General features: G+C 46.3%; 1 protein-coding gene across 2 annotated transcripts in view; it reads left to right on the top strand.

Annotated features, from left to right (window-relative positions):
* The window catches only part of PHTF2 (putative homeodomain transcription factor 2), a 1,000,056-nt gene that overhangs the window by 229,209 nt on the left and 757,187 nt on the right, over positions 1-13,660 (top strand). For both annotated transcript variants that reach the window (XM_069628039.1, XM_069628040.1), the window contains exon 2: positions 13,514-13,571. The gene's annotated coding sequence lies outside the window, so the exon portion shown is untranslated. The remainder of the gene's footprint in view (positions 1-13,513; positions 13,572-13,660) is intronic.

The raw sequence follows: 13,660 nt of genomic DNA, 5'->3' as shown, positions 1-13,660 counted from the left end.
GGTGTTGAGCACACATGGGATCTCTGTTCCGTGTAGTGTAATATGCTTTCATTATTGATATTTCGCGTGTCACTGGGTTCCCTTGTCCTCAGACAAAGACTAACCTCATATTTGCATAGTCTTACGGGCTTTCCCATGCATGCCAACCAATCAAATACCTTACCGAAACATGGCTGCATTTTTTTCTGTCCATGGCCCAAGGGCATTAAAGTCTTCTTAGAAATAATATACTGTCGACCAGGCCAATGTCACATTTTTTACAGCACGTTACTTTACTGTGTTAACAGGGCATGGACAGGCACTGAGGTTCAGAGGCAAAAGACGAGTTTGAAGATGAAGCATTAGTTGTGAATAAAATTATTTCTGTTTTGCTTGTGTTTGATTTTTTGATTTTTATAAAGCGCAGAAAACCAGGCCCAGGGGCAACCGGGCGCATACTCTTAAACATGTTACAATAAAACAGTAGTTACACAGGAAGTTACAAAATATACAGCATATATACTTAAACCGAGGGGTACCATTAGCATAATATAATACAAGTACAGAGCAGACAGAGATGTATATACATGTCCTGTACCACACAGGGAGACTGGACTGAGTAAGGGTATCATGGATCGTGGGAGAACAGCCATGTTTTAGCATTGTTCTTGAAGGAGTGGAATGATGGTTCAGTTCTAATAGGCGTGGGCAGAGTGTTCCAAAGTTTGGAAGCTAGGACAGGGAAACTCACCCCACCAGATTTTTGGAGTTTACATCTCGGCACGATGAGGCTGTGAGTTTGGGCTGCTCTAGTGGGTCGAGTGGATGTGTGGAGTGTGAAGCGAGCGGACAGGTAAGGTGGGGCGTTGTTGCTCAGGCATTTGTGAGTCAGGGCTAGGGTTTTCAGGGCAATTCTTTGTTTTACCGGGAGCCAACGTAAGTCCGATCTGATGGAGGAGATATGGGAACATCTTCGGATGTTTAAGGCTGCCCTTAAGGCATTGTTTTGTACAGTTTGCAATTTATTAAGGTTAGACTGACTAGTCCCAAGGTAGAGAGCACTGCAGTAGTCCATTTTGGCCATGACAAGTGTTCTGGCGAGGGTGATGCAGTTGGTAGAGTTTAGGAAGGGTCTGCAGGCGATAAGTTTGCAAGTATAAGCCGAAGCTGACCTAACTGCATTAGTTTGTCTGTTCAGGGAGAGCGTGGAGTCGAGATAGACGCCTAGAGTCTTGGTGTCTTTGGAGACTTTAATATCGTTGCTGTCAATAATGAAGGACCTGTAAGTTTGGTCTAATTTGTTGAGCCGATGATTTGATCTTAGAAGTAGGAACACGGTCTTATCATCGTTAAGGCAAGGTTTGTGGTGTGCCATCCAGGCCCGGATGACCAAGTAAACCTCGTTAAGGGTTTTGATCTCATCTGTGTAGTCTCCCGTAATGGGGATGAGTATCTGGGTGTCATCCGCGTAGTTGGTGTAGGAGACACCCAGATAGTCAAGCACATTGAAGAGGGGCTTGGTGAATATGTTATACAACGTAGGGGATACATAAGAGCCTTGAGGAATGCCACAATGAATGGGGGCGGGATCCGCTGAGGCTATGGGTGAGAAGACCCTCCTAGATCCGTTGCTCAGGAATGAATGGATCCAGGCATAGACAACCTCTATGTAGCGATGGCAGAGAGCCATTTTTAGAAAGAGGAGGCAATTTCATCTCTTTCCCACTCCAGTCACAGCAGGTGATGGGTGCCATTGTCCATAATATAAAACGTTCAGCAGATTGACTGTTTTAATAGTGTGCCCTTGTGGAAAATTAAACCAGAAGGGCGAGTGCAACATTCCTAGGATCCAATTAAGAGAGTCAGATTCAAATGGGGTTTGGCCAAGAATGAAAACTCATTGTCCTCTCCTCTCACTGAGTGGAAGATTATTTTTTTGTATGGGTCATCACATCTTGGCCACTTTAAGTTCTATTGAATTTTATTACGTCTGCAGGCGAGTATTATGCTTCAACTTCTTTATTTTACTCTTCAGAGCAGATTGAAATTTTCATATTTCCTTTCATTTTCCTTCTTCAAACGCAACAAAAACAAACCAACTACACCTCCCATGACCCCAAAGTCTCTGGTAGTCCCTTGAACTGCTTCCTGTCACTGAGCTCCCTAGACACTACCTGCCCAGGTCCTTTCTTCTTTTTCTGTACTTCCTTCAGATAGTACCTTTTCGTTTCAGCTCTAGGAATTTCAGCGTTTTTACATGCAGTGTGATTTACATAGCAGTCCACCCTCCAGAAGGGTGGATGCTATATATTGTGAATTATGAATGCTTGATGCTCGTAGCGTTTGCCTTATTAGGTATGCCACCAGACGCACAACTCTGCATACAGCACATATAGCTTTTTTGCGGTAATGTGGGAGATGCAGCTGGACCTGTGGGGCCCTAGCTCACTACAGGGCACCCAGCTGCGCTCCTCATTCATCATCCCCAACGCGAAGGAGCGGAGAAGCCTCGAGGGGAGAGGAGGGAAGGGGGAAGGGGGGAGGGAGGGGATATCTCGAGATAGCTCTCCCTCTCTTGGGCCGTGTTTGGGGCATATAACGTTGCCACTGTGAGGGGAGTTTCATAAGGGCCAGTAAAACCCCCACTTTCTTTTCAGATTGGGTCACTTGTAGTGCCCTGGAGTAGCCCCACAGCTTGACCCTTCTGCTGTCCGCCGTTCGGATGTGAGTTTCTTGGAGCGTGATAATGTCCGGCGGTTCGCGCCTGATAAACGCTTTACTTTCTTACATTTAATTGGTGAGTTGAGGCCGTTTACATTGAGGGAAAAGATCCTCATTGCTCGCTGGCTAGGCTTGATGGTCTATTGCCCCAATCTGTGGGCATCCTCCTTTGGTGTGCACTGCAGCAGCCTTTCATTCGTTTCTGGAATCCTGGGTCTGCCAGTCCCCCCTACCCCACCCCTCTCCCCAGGCAGCCTGAGACTGGCCTCATCCCCCATTGAATCTGAACCTCGAGAGTTGCCCCATCGATTGCCTTTCAAGCGGGATCTCCCCGTCCCATTCCAAAAACAGAGTCCTCCTCTCCTCCCCCAGGACCCTTCATATGTTGCTAAACGCCTCAATCTTGCCATAGCCTAATCCTGCTTCTTATGCCCTCCCCAGGCATCCTTTTCCTACCCTCCCTCCGGTTCTTATGTTGCTGGTCGTTTCCAGTAAACATCTGGCCAATTCTTAAGTTCCTGCCCCTTCCATTGTGACAACCTTATCATGATTGATTGGTTGTGGAGTTGCCATTCTTTTTTGTCTTCTTTGACCGGGCCATAGACCATTCCCAGTCTCTCCGTCCGGTTCGCTGAGCTGAAGACTGAGTAGGTGGAGGTGGAGCATCATCCTCCTCCTCCACACCCAACAGGACGAGGCCCTGCTCACATGTGGTTATCGTCTGAGGTTTGCCTTGCCATTCAAAGGCCTGGCTGAAGGGGTGTAGCCATCTGTATCGAGTAACTTTGGGTTCTTAAGTGCGCAAGTACCGGGCCCATTCTTCAGCGTTTGTTTACTGTTGCTTGCGCCAAATCCTGATATAACGCAATCCCTGTCATGTTATATGTAATCCGTCCTGTTTTGTGCGCTGCTGAGAGGATTCTCTCCTTCGCAGATTAACTATGCAATGCCACTAGGACATCCCTAGGTCTGGTGCCTGGCTATGCTCGTTTGGGGCCCACTCTGTGTATGGTGGCAGCGCCTCCTGAAGTTGTCAGGTCTTCTGGATTCCTCCAGCAGGGGGGAGGGCCCACAGGGTCGTCCGGGCCTCCGCACACTGGACCCCTCCCCCCCCCTCAATCCGTAGACCTGGGGTGGTTTGGATGTTGACCGAAGGGTGACCTTGATAGATCAATGATCCGCGCTGTGGTTCCCCAGTTCAGTCTGGGGTTCACACTATAATTGGGGCCTCCCTGCTTACCCAGAAAGGGAAGGCTGCCCCCTGTTGTGATGTAAGTTCGCTTCGGAGACCGTGGGTCAGGGGCTGCGTATGTCGCTAGGGGGGGAGCCCCAGGGAGCTTTGCGCCTCTCCGTTGATGTAGGATGTAGGGGCCTGTATGCTACTGTCCCATCCAGGGGCCCCTCATGCAGAAGTGAGGGTCTCAAAGAGGGGGGACACTCCACACACCCCCCTCCATTCTCCCCGCAGCGAACCCTCTGGTTCAGTTCAGCAGCCAAGTGCGGGCATCCCCCCCAGCTGGTAGGTGGGACCTTGGGTGACTAGAGGGAAGCCCTTTTGGATCAGGTCCGGGGAGGTAGGCCCCACCCCCCTTCAAAGAATCGTTCCTCAAAGGAGCTACTAGGGTGCAGTGTCCTCTACTCCCAAGGAGGGTTTCGTTCCTCACAGCAGCTCCTGGGACTCTGTGCCACGCGCAGTGTGCCGCCCCCCTATGGCCGTCCTCCGAAAGATGCATTGCATGGTGCTGAAGGGGACCGTTCTCCTCCAGGAGCTTGCAGCACTCACGGCGCACCCCCTCCGGGATGGGATACTCCTCTTCTCGCAGCTGGCATGGGGGGGTGCCGTCCGCTGGCAGGGCCTGGTCCCCCAGCCCGTTCCCGCCCCAGCCCCTGGTCCTTCCGAGAGGCAGAGGAGGAGGGTCACCGCTATGAAGGCTGGAATGTCAGGGGGTCTGCCCGGGGCCGCAGGTCCTCGTGGGCCGTGGACCCCGCCTCCTCTGCTGCTGAGTGGCTGCCGGCCGTTGGACGCTGTCCGGGTGCCGTGTTACCGCTAAGGGCAGTGCTGAGGGAACCTCCAGCAGTCTGCCACTTCCGAGTTTCACCGGACCGGGGATGAATCCCGCCCACTCCCACGCCACTACCCGGGGTGGGCGGGGTGTTTGCCGTCAGCCGAAGTCGCCTGGGGAGGGCTGCAACTCTTGACAGGCAAGTCTTTTTGGGCCTGGGGTCGGGAGATTGGTGGCCGCGGTGCTCACAGCATCGCAGCCATCTTGCAATCCCTAGCAATACCATTTTTATGTCCTATTTTAAGCCAATAACGAGCGTAGGTGCAACTGGGTTGGATAACTTTGAATGAGCATAATGTTCGCCTCTGGTCTTCCCATATAATAAAGATTACCCCAGCTATAGAGCATGGAGTCTTGGATCTATTAAAGACACTGAGGCGAGAATTATCCCACCCTTTGACAGTGTACTGTCTCTTTGGTGCTCTGATGAACACCAGTTCATGTTGTTGTACAGTGTGTCGTAATATCCTCCCTAATGCGTTTTTTTTGCTTGCTAGGTGATATGATAGCTTATTTATATAGCGCATATACACAATGTGTTTCAAAGCGCTTCAAGGCAAGGAAGGGAACAAGGGAAAATACAATGACGTTACAGGCCATGAACAGTATGGATGTGGAATTAACTATCATACTCGGAAGATGGGTTGAGCTCTGAAGAGAGAAAGGGTCCAGGGGTCATTGACTGAATCGGCAGCATGGCCGGTGGGAGTTTGGTGCAGATCTCTTTCGAGTCAGATTCAGCATGTGGGCTGCGGCAGAGTGTTTCTGTTTTTGTTTACTGGATGTTAGTTGGAGGTTATCAGAAGAAGAGGAAAAGACCTGGGCAGGAGGTCTCTAGGATGCACAGTGATGGTAAGCAGTTCAAGGGACTACCAGAGACTCTGGGGTTTATGGGAGGCATAGTTTGGTTTTTGTTGCGTTTGAAAAAATAATGAATAAAAAAGGAAATATGAAGATTTAAATCTGCAGTGAAGAGTAGAATAAAGAATTTGAAGCATAATGCTTGCCTCAGTGTCTTTAATAGAATCAAGAATCCCTTTGCTTTAGCAGGCGTAATCTTTATTGTGACCCTCTTGATAGCATAAGCAACCTCCTTACCTTAAACCACTTGGAAGTTTCCATTCAACATAAAATCGGAGTATCTTTAATTATGGTTGTTTACTTCTCTTTATAGCAAGTCCACTCTCCGAGATGCTGATATGTTCAATTGACGTTAAACGAATCTGCAGAAAAATGTACCCAAAAATATTTAGCTGCCTGTGAAATATTTTTGGGGGAATGTTTCCGGTCTGTCTGTACAAGAGGGCAAACATTACATTTATGTGGTTGGGTTTGTTAACTGCTACTGCAAAAAAATATTGGCTGGATTTACAGTGTTTGGATTGTTGGCTTGGGTCACCTTAAAATCCTTTTGTGTTTTTAGTGAAAATCTTCCAAACAAAAAATATTATTTTGAAAAAGCAAAAGTATATAATATATTGCTGGTGCACATACTTCTCTGTACACATCTGAACTGATGTTTTCTGTGCAGCTGCCATCTCGGATTTTGTGAGCCTGTGATATTGCCCTCCATGGGGGGGGGGTCTGGGGGTGGCAGACATTTTTAGAGCGTTGCTTATGGGTATGGATGAGGTGTACACAGACAGTACACATTCGACGAGTTTGTGCAGAGTGTTTTTGGAGGATTTTCAAATATCAACAGAACTACACTCAATCAGGATTTCTTTATAGTTTAGCAAGAACATCAGACACGTCCATGATCGGTACAGAATTCCGGCAATAGGGTGAGATCTATGCAAATGTATATCAAACCAAATTCGCTCATGTCGTCATGTAGTCTCCAAAAACATGTTCACAAGAGGACAGGAACTAGTATTGCACAGGTGGTATGTAAATGTAAACCTAATCTCGCTCATTCGAAATATAAATTTGTTGGAAAGGCAATCACAGATACAAAGGGTTAGCAATGGGCATGGGGGTGATCGTGGAATGTGATGTAGGCTTTCAAAGAAATGACGTGCACAATTGCTGTGGTTGCCATTGACCTGAGGTGGGCACACATTTACATTTTCATCTGGGAACACAAACCTCAGAGTGTTCAGTTTAAAAAAACAAAAAGGTGGCAGGGACAGCATGTCACTTCAGTGGGGTCACCTGTCCCAGAGACCATGCATGGCCATATTTCAGCAACATTGTTTCAGGGTAGTCCAGCCAACTTGGCATGACACTGCTCATGGTGTAGCCTGGCACAAAGCTCAGACTTTCTTCTATGCTGGTACTGAGTGCAGGGGCCATCTGTTTAGGCATGACCTTAGTCACTGTGCAGCATTGCTATAGGCCATGCCATGCAAACATTGTAGCCAGCACTAAAGACAAGGGATAGATCAGGCACTTTTTTTCCGCCATAATGATAGGCAAATACGCCCAAAAAAGAAAGGTAGGGAGTGTGGTGAATCCTACCGATTCCTCACAAATTCCCTGCCTAAAGTCTTCTCCCAGGCAGCCAGGGAAAGGTAGATGCTTTCTGATCCTGACCTTGGGGGTGGTGCGCTGCGGCAGGATCACCTGGGAGGAGAAAAGGCACAGGGAATGGGAGGATGGCGCAATTGGGGTGAAAACAATCAAACTCCTGGACCTTGGCAGAAATCGGAATCCCTCTAAATCAGGAAACCTGTAAAGCTTATGACCTCCCCCAACACACAGAGGTGCATTGAAAGGAAATGTGTGAATAACAACGGCTTGACAGAGTTGCCTTCAACTTTTCCATAGGGGGGTGATAACTAATACTTATACTGTTACTTTGCAGAATAGTATCAAGGACACATTGGGGTATAAAAGTAAGCCACTAGAAACTCAGAAGCCCAAGTTTTCCATTAGGGACTTCAAGTCCCATAATCCTCTGAGTACTGGGATGAGTAAGAGGGCTGAAGAGGTGCTGTGTTGCAGGAGTGGTCATGTCATTAAGTCAAATGGCCCACCCCTGAGGGAGACTGAGGCTTATAAAAGGTCCCTCAGTTTCAGGCTAAGGGCAGCAGGAAGCTGTTTGAAAGAAGCAGAGGAAGCAATTAACAGCGTGGTCCTTGTTGGCAGCCAAGGTAGGAGCCGTAGGACTGAAGATGCCGGGACGCCTGTGTGGCAGAGATCAGTTGTCGGTCCTGAGAGGGTCTGTGCCTCTAGAAATCTGAAGTGCAGAGGTCGCACAGCAGGAAGCGTGCAGGAGAAATCTTTACCTCCTTGTGACCCGTTCTGCAGAGGTTGCTTAGCAGGTAGCATGCAGCAGGTGGTTACAGGTAGCTGGTGTGCACCTGAGAGCATCGAAGCAGTCTGCGGTGGCTGGCGTATACTGGAGGGCCTGTGGAGCAGGAGAAACTCCACTGGAAGGTGCGGCGTATAAAGGCAGACTCCTGGAAGCTATTTGCCTGGTTGTGCAGAGCCGCAGCAGCAACACTCGAGTGAAAACAGCTCCCAAGTTGATGTTAAATAGTGAACTAGGGAGAAGCATCAGCAGCACTCGTGTGTGTGAGTAAAAATAACTCCTGTGGTTGTACATACCAAAATTTTGTAAAGCAGCAGCACTCACATATGAATACAAGTAATTCCCCCAGTTGATTTTGAATATCGAACTAGGGAAAAGCAGCAGAAGTACATAGTATCAAAGCCAAATAACTAACTTTGAAGGTGAGTCTGTGGAAACCCCAGCAACCCAAGCAGTTAACTTTGTTGAGAGTTGTCCCCAGGTTTCTTGGCCGCCTTCTGGTTAGGGCTACCAGTGTGAATGACTCCCTTCCCCTGGTCTACGTATCACAGCTTCAAATGTACAGTTTGCAAAAGTTTTAAGGGACTTCAACTTCTCCTCTTGATTTGGAATTACTTGGTAGCTTTCTCTACCAAGTACTGCGAAAAAGATGCCTCTAGCCCTGTTCCTCATTGATTTTGGTTCCAGACCCCAGTTTCTCTAACTCTTCAGTTCGGCTCACTTGGTTTACTCTCTCTCCAAGTACTGCAATGAGGAAGATGCTTCTGATCCTCCCCTTCTTTATTTACCTTTTTTGGGCTCCTGGATGTACCGTTGGTCCTCCTTGGGTGCTTGCCGCTGTTCATCAGGTGGCACAGGTGCTTCTCTGTTTGCCTGGCATAGCCTCCTGCCTTTCTTGACACAGGCTTCCAACTTCCAGTTCTGCACCTGGCCAGGCCCACACCCTTGGCATCGTCTCTCAAAGCCGGCTGACTTCCTTATTCTCTGCATCCTCTTTGAAACTCCCGGGCTGGGCAGTCCTTTGCTCTGATCTGCTGGTGCGGCTGTGTCTCTTCCAAGGTGCAGCATCTTAGGCTTCAGAACAACTTCCTTTGTTATTTTTATCTGTGTCTCAACCATTCCTACGCGGAAAGCTAGAATGGTCATTACAATTCCAACCGTTGTTCTTCATGGCTCTGCACCTCCTCTTCATCCCTGTACTTATCTGGTATACTTACTATGGGTAGGCCCTACTTTTTTTTTTCTGTTTCCTTGAATGAAGGACTTAAAAAGGTACAAGGGGGGTACTGGGTAAAGTGTTAGGGTGTATGGTGGTGGTTAATGTGTTGGGTGAGGGGTGTCATACTGCGTTCTCTAGAGTTCCTCCATTTTCCCTAGAGGGGAAGTCTCCAATAAGAGCCTCCTGAGTACCACCCCAGGGGACTATTGGTAGGGACTATCAGGTAGCAGCCTCACCAACCTGGCCTCATGGGAAGGGGGTCTCCCTCTGTGGGAAGTGTCAACATCTCTGGATTCGTCACAGCCCATAGTCCCTGTAGAGTCATGGGAGGAAACTCTATTATTACTGCCTGGTCTAAAGTTGTACATGTGTTTAATGTACGTCAGATGTGTGCAAAAAAAATGTATTACAAATATTTCTATTTAACAGTTAAAACAAGTGTTGGCTTGCTTATAAAATACTGGGACTTATCTTTTTACTCGCTAAACAATCCATTTACTTCCAACTTAATAAAAAAAAATGAAGCAAACTACTCCACTTCATATTTTCTAGAGCACTGTTTTATAGTGCTCGTTAGTGAATGCATGAGATGAATGTTTCTGTGATGTGAATCTTGGTCTGTGAATGCATGTTAATGTTCTGCAGTGTCAGGGGATGCTGGGTCTACCTGGGTGGTGGACCCCAGTGGTATTCCTCGTGCAACATTCTGATGAAGCTTAATAAAGCTTAAGTGTTTATCCTGACCAAGAGTACGAAGCTACCTTTCTACAATGGCGACGAGGAAATCCTGGGGTAAAAGCACATTGCCCCAGTGAAGAAAGAAACCCCTGCGCTGGGAAGAGAAGCATCACATCTGGGAAAGGGGTGAAATCAGTAACAGCACCCAGGCCAGCAAATCTGGGAAGTTAAAAGAAGCATGAGCCACAGCTTAAAAGAAGCGTAAACCCCAGCGCATAAGTCCTTGAGCAGTCTCCCAGAGATAAGCTTGCGAAGTACAGCGAAGTAACAAAAAGGGCAGAGCAATTGAGTAAAAGCCCAGCGCTCAACGAAGTATAAGAGCATAACGTTATGAGGTCCTGCTCTGCTATTTGCGGAAGCAGAAGTGTCGTGAAATCTCCAGTGACAATATAGTTAAAGAAATAGGCACCGCATGGTACCAAGGGGATGTATGGCTGAGCCCCAAGGAGAATAAGAATGGCCACAGTCCGCAGAAGAGGGCAACATGAGTAGGTACGTTTTTAGTAAAATGCATATGTTTGAAGTAAACTGCAGGCATAAAAGTAAAACACGTTACCGTGGGGGCCAATAACGTGAATCGGAGGTATTTGGCAGTTGGAGCTGGGCAATGGGAACGCCATGGACTGTGCCCGTACAATGTAGAGGGGCTGAAACTGCCGGCCGGCGCGTATGAAAGTGATCAGCATACCTCACAACGCTGCTAGCTCCCAGAGGACCGACACAAGATGCATCTCAGGAAAGGACTTGTGGCTGCTAAGGCACCGTGACTCGGAAGAGAAGTGAAATGGAATCCAAGTACGGCGTTGTGTGAAGTGGCAATACAGCGGGAGCAGGGACGCTGTATTGAAAGTGTTTTTCTGGCGAACCAAGAAGTGAAGATGTCCAGAGGGACAGGAAAAGATGACAATGCATGCTCTTTCAGTAATGCAAGGATGAACGTTTGCTGGAACGCGGGCGAGTCTACGAGTTTCATCTGGAGAGAACCCGAGTAAAGTAGACGTGTTGTAGTCGAGGCTCCTGTTAGCAGGATGGAAGTAGAGGTCTCGTTTTAGCAGCGACTGCACAGCTGATGTGCCCCACGTAGGGGCAGAAGATGTATCCTTTTTAATGGCTGCAGTATGTTATGGAGAACATGAGAGGATTATGGGAAATTAAAGCCTACATTAGATGTACAGTTTTAATGTGAGCTAGTAGGTTCAGTGATGAGGGAGCATGAAGTGCACGTATGGTTTGTGAGCGAGTGAAAGTGTAAAGTTAAGGCGTACAATCGAACTGCTTTTGTGAGGAATTTTAGGTAAATATTGACATTTATGGACATTATAAGAAACAAGTTATGACTAGAGGATTTACATATGGAAGTGCTCGATGTCTGTTATGGCAGTGAGGATGAGCACGTTTGTGTGTGTGTGTGTCGGTGGCAAAAAGTGATGGTGTTAGTACTAATGATTTTGAGGAATTGCAGGGTTATGTTGTAGTAACAGCAAAGACTTTTAGCAAGTTGCGTTGGTCCTAGCAAAACCATATGTAACTTGACATTGACTACACTATGCAAAACGTATCAGTGCAAAACGTATGTTATCTTGGGTATGGTTGTTGGTAGTGCACTATGTGAACAGCAGAAGAAGAATGTGCCTAAGATAATAGAATAACGACGAGTGTATAGTCCGCTAATGTGCAAAGTTGTGTACCCGCAATGGTATTATGGGGAGTAGTGCCTCCAATTTATGCATTGTGTGTAATGTGTTGTAAGGTGAGTGTAGTATGGTACAGCACGAGAGTGTGTGATTGTACATATTAAAGAAAATGATAGCTGCGTGCTAGCGCCCCTGGCATTAGCATGGTGTACGCTTGGTTTATGAGTAGTAGGTAGCACCTCCAGTACTATCTTTTAGTAAGATACAGTTTGAATGTGGATGAATGTCCCGCTGTGTTTCTGGGTGGTAGCGCCCTCAGTAGCAGCACCGTGAGTGCTGATCGGTAAGTGTGGTAGAATAGTTCACAAAGCCTTAGGGTGGTAGTCCCACCATATCCATAAGGTAAGCTTGGGTTGGCAAAAAGGGGAGTGTATCACAGGGTTTCTGCGAGGTAGCGCCTCCAGTGATGGCACGTAGTAATGCTATAGTAGTGACCGCATACAAACGGGAGTGTTTGTATGATGAGTTATGGTTAGATGGTCTCGCCTTACAAAAGGAGGAACGTTGAGGATGTCAAGTAACCGTATAGTGGTAAAGGGAATAGTACTTTCCCGCTGGTTTCACAGAGTAGCACACCCTCTCTAAAAGGTGCATCGTTGTCATGAGTATGTAGGTTTATGTCTGTGTAAGTGAGATGTGTTGTAATGTGATGTTGCATATGTGTGTGTCCAGAGTAAGAGAAGGAGATATGTTGTATATTGCTTGTTAGTGAATGCATGAGATCAATGTTTCTGTGTTGATGTGGAATGTTTGTCTGTGAATGCATGTCAAGGGTCTGCAGAGTCAGTTGATGCTGGGTCTACCTGGGTGATGGGACCCAGTGGTATTCCTCGTATAACATCCTGATGTTACTTGAGATGAAGCTTAATAAAGCTTAAGTGTTTATCCTGACCAAGAGTAAGAAGCTACCTTTCTACACACCGATTGCAGCCAAGGCCGCTGTCCCCATGCCCTAGGCTCATTGCTTGCATGTTGGACAGTTGTAGTTTTGATATTTTCTTTTTAAATCCCATTTCTCCGTGTTATTACCAATTAATGTCACAACTTTATTATGGCATATTTTCTGCTCAAATGTGGTATACATATCTTAAAATTATGTTGCCTATAAAAAAAACAAGTCCTATTCTATTAGGAATCTAAGCTATTGAATGCTAATTACAAAATATAAGATTTATCATGTTTAACGGCATGATATGAAGTTTGGGTACATGTTTTGATCATCCTTTCTGACAGAAAATGTATCCTATTAATCCTTGTTGTTTTATTCTACGATATGTTTAACTTGGAGTTGGTTTCAATAAATTGTGTACCGGTTTTTTATTGTACATTGCTTGTTTCTCCTTGCATTTCGTCTTATTTCTTGCTAGTGTATTTTTATGGCAGATGAATCTTCTGTTTTCATATCGTTTTTTTTGTTTATCGTTCTATTGATTTCATCTGCCTGTCCTTTTGGTTAAGATTATGCATGACTGTCATTCCAATTTTTTTTTTTTTGCATGAATTCAATTTATGCTTTTGTCTTCTAGTTTAGTTCTCTTGTTTGTCTAGTCATATTTTATTCTTTAAAATAAACACAAAAAGGTGAAAGCAGGTACTGTTTTAATAACATTAAGCCATACCAGTTTGGCGCTTATATAGTTCCATATGTTATCCAACTTTTGAGTATTCGCTTTTGACAGCAACATTTTACAGTTCATTACTTTGAATGTTGAATATGCTTTTATCTGAGAACTTGATTTTGTGTTCAATATATTGCATTTTGGTTTGTAAAACTTATTTGATGAAATGGTGTTTATGAATTATTGAAATTTTTTTCCCGTTTCCCTATGTTCTCTGTTAAAAGCTGCCTTTACATCCCTGCGCGACATGGAAGAGATGGACACCACCACTCGCTAGAAGAGGTAATTGCTTTCTTTACAGATTCACATGCTTAAGCCCTGAAATGTGAAACTGCCCTGTGCATCCCATCTCTCCGCTCTGATAAAATGTT

This window comes from Ambystoma mexicanum, chromosome 12 (assembly GCF_040938575.1).
Source record: "Ambystoma mexicanum isolate Mex_15411 chromosome 12, UKY_AmexF1_1, whole genome shotgun sequence".
In the NCBI taxonomy this organism is placed as follows: domain Eukaryota; kingdom Metazoa; phylum Chordata; class Amphibia; order Caudata; family Ambystomatidae; genus Ambystoma; species Ambystoma mexicanum.
Note: the sequence above shows the minus strand (reverse complement) of the source record. Positions and strands in the feature narration are given on the sequence as shown.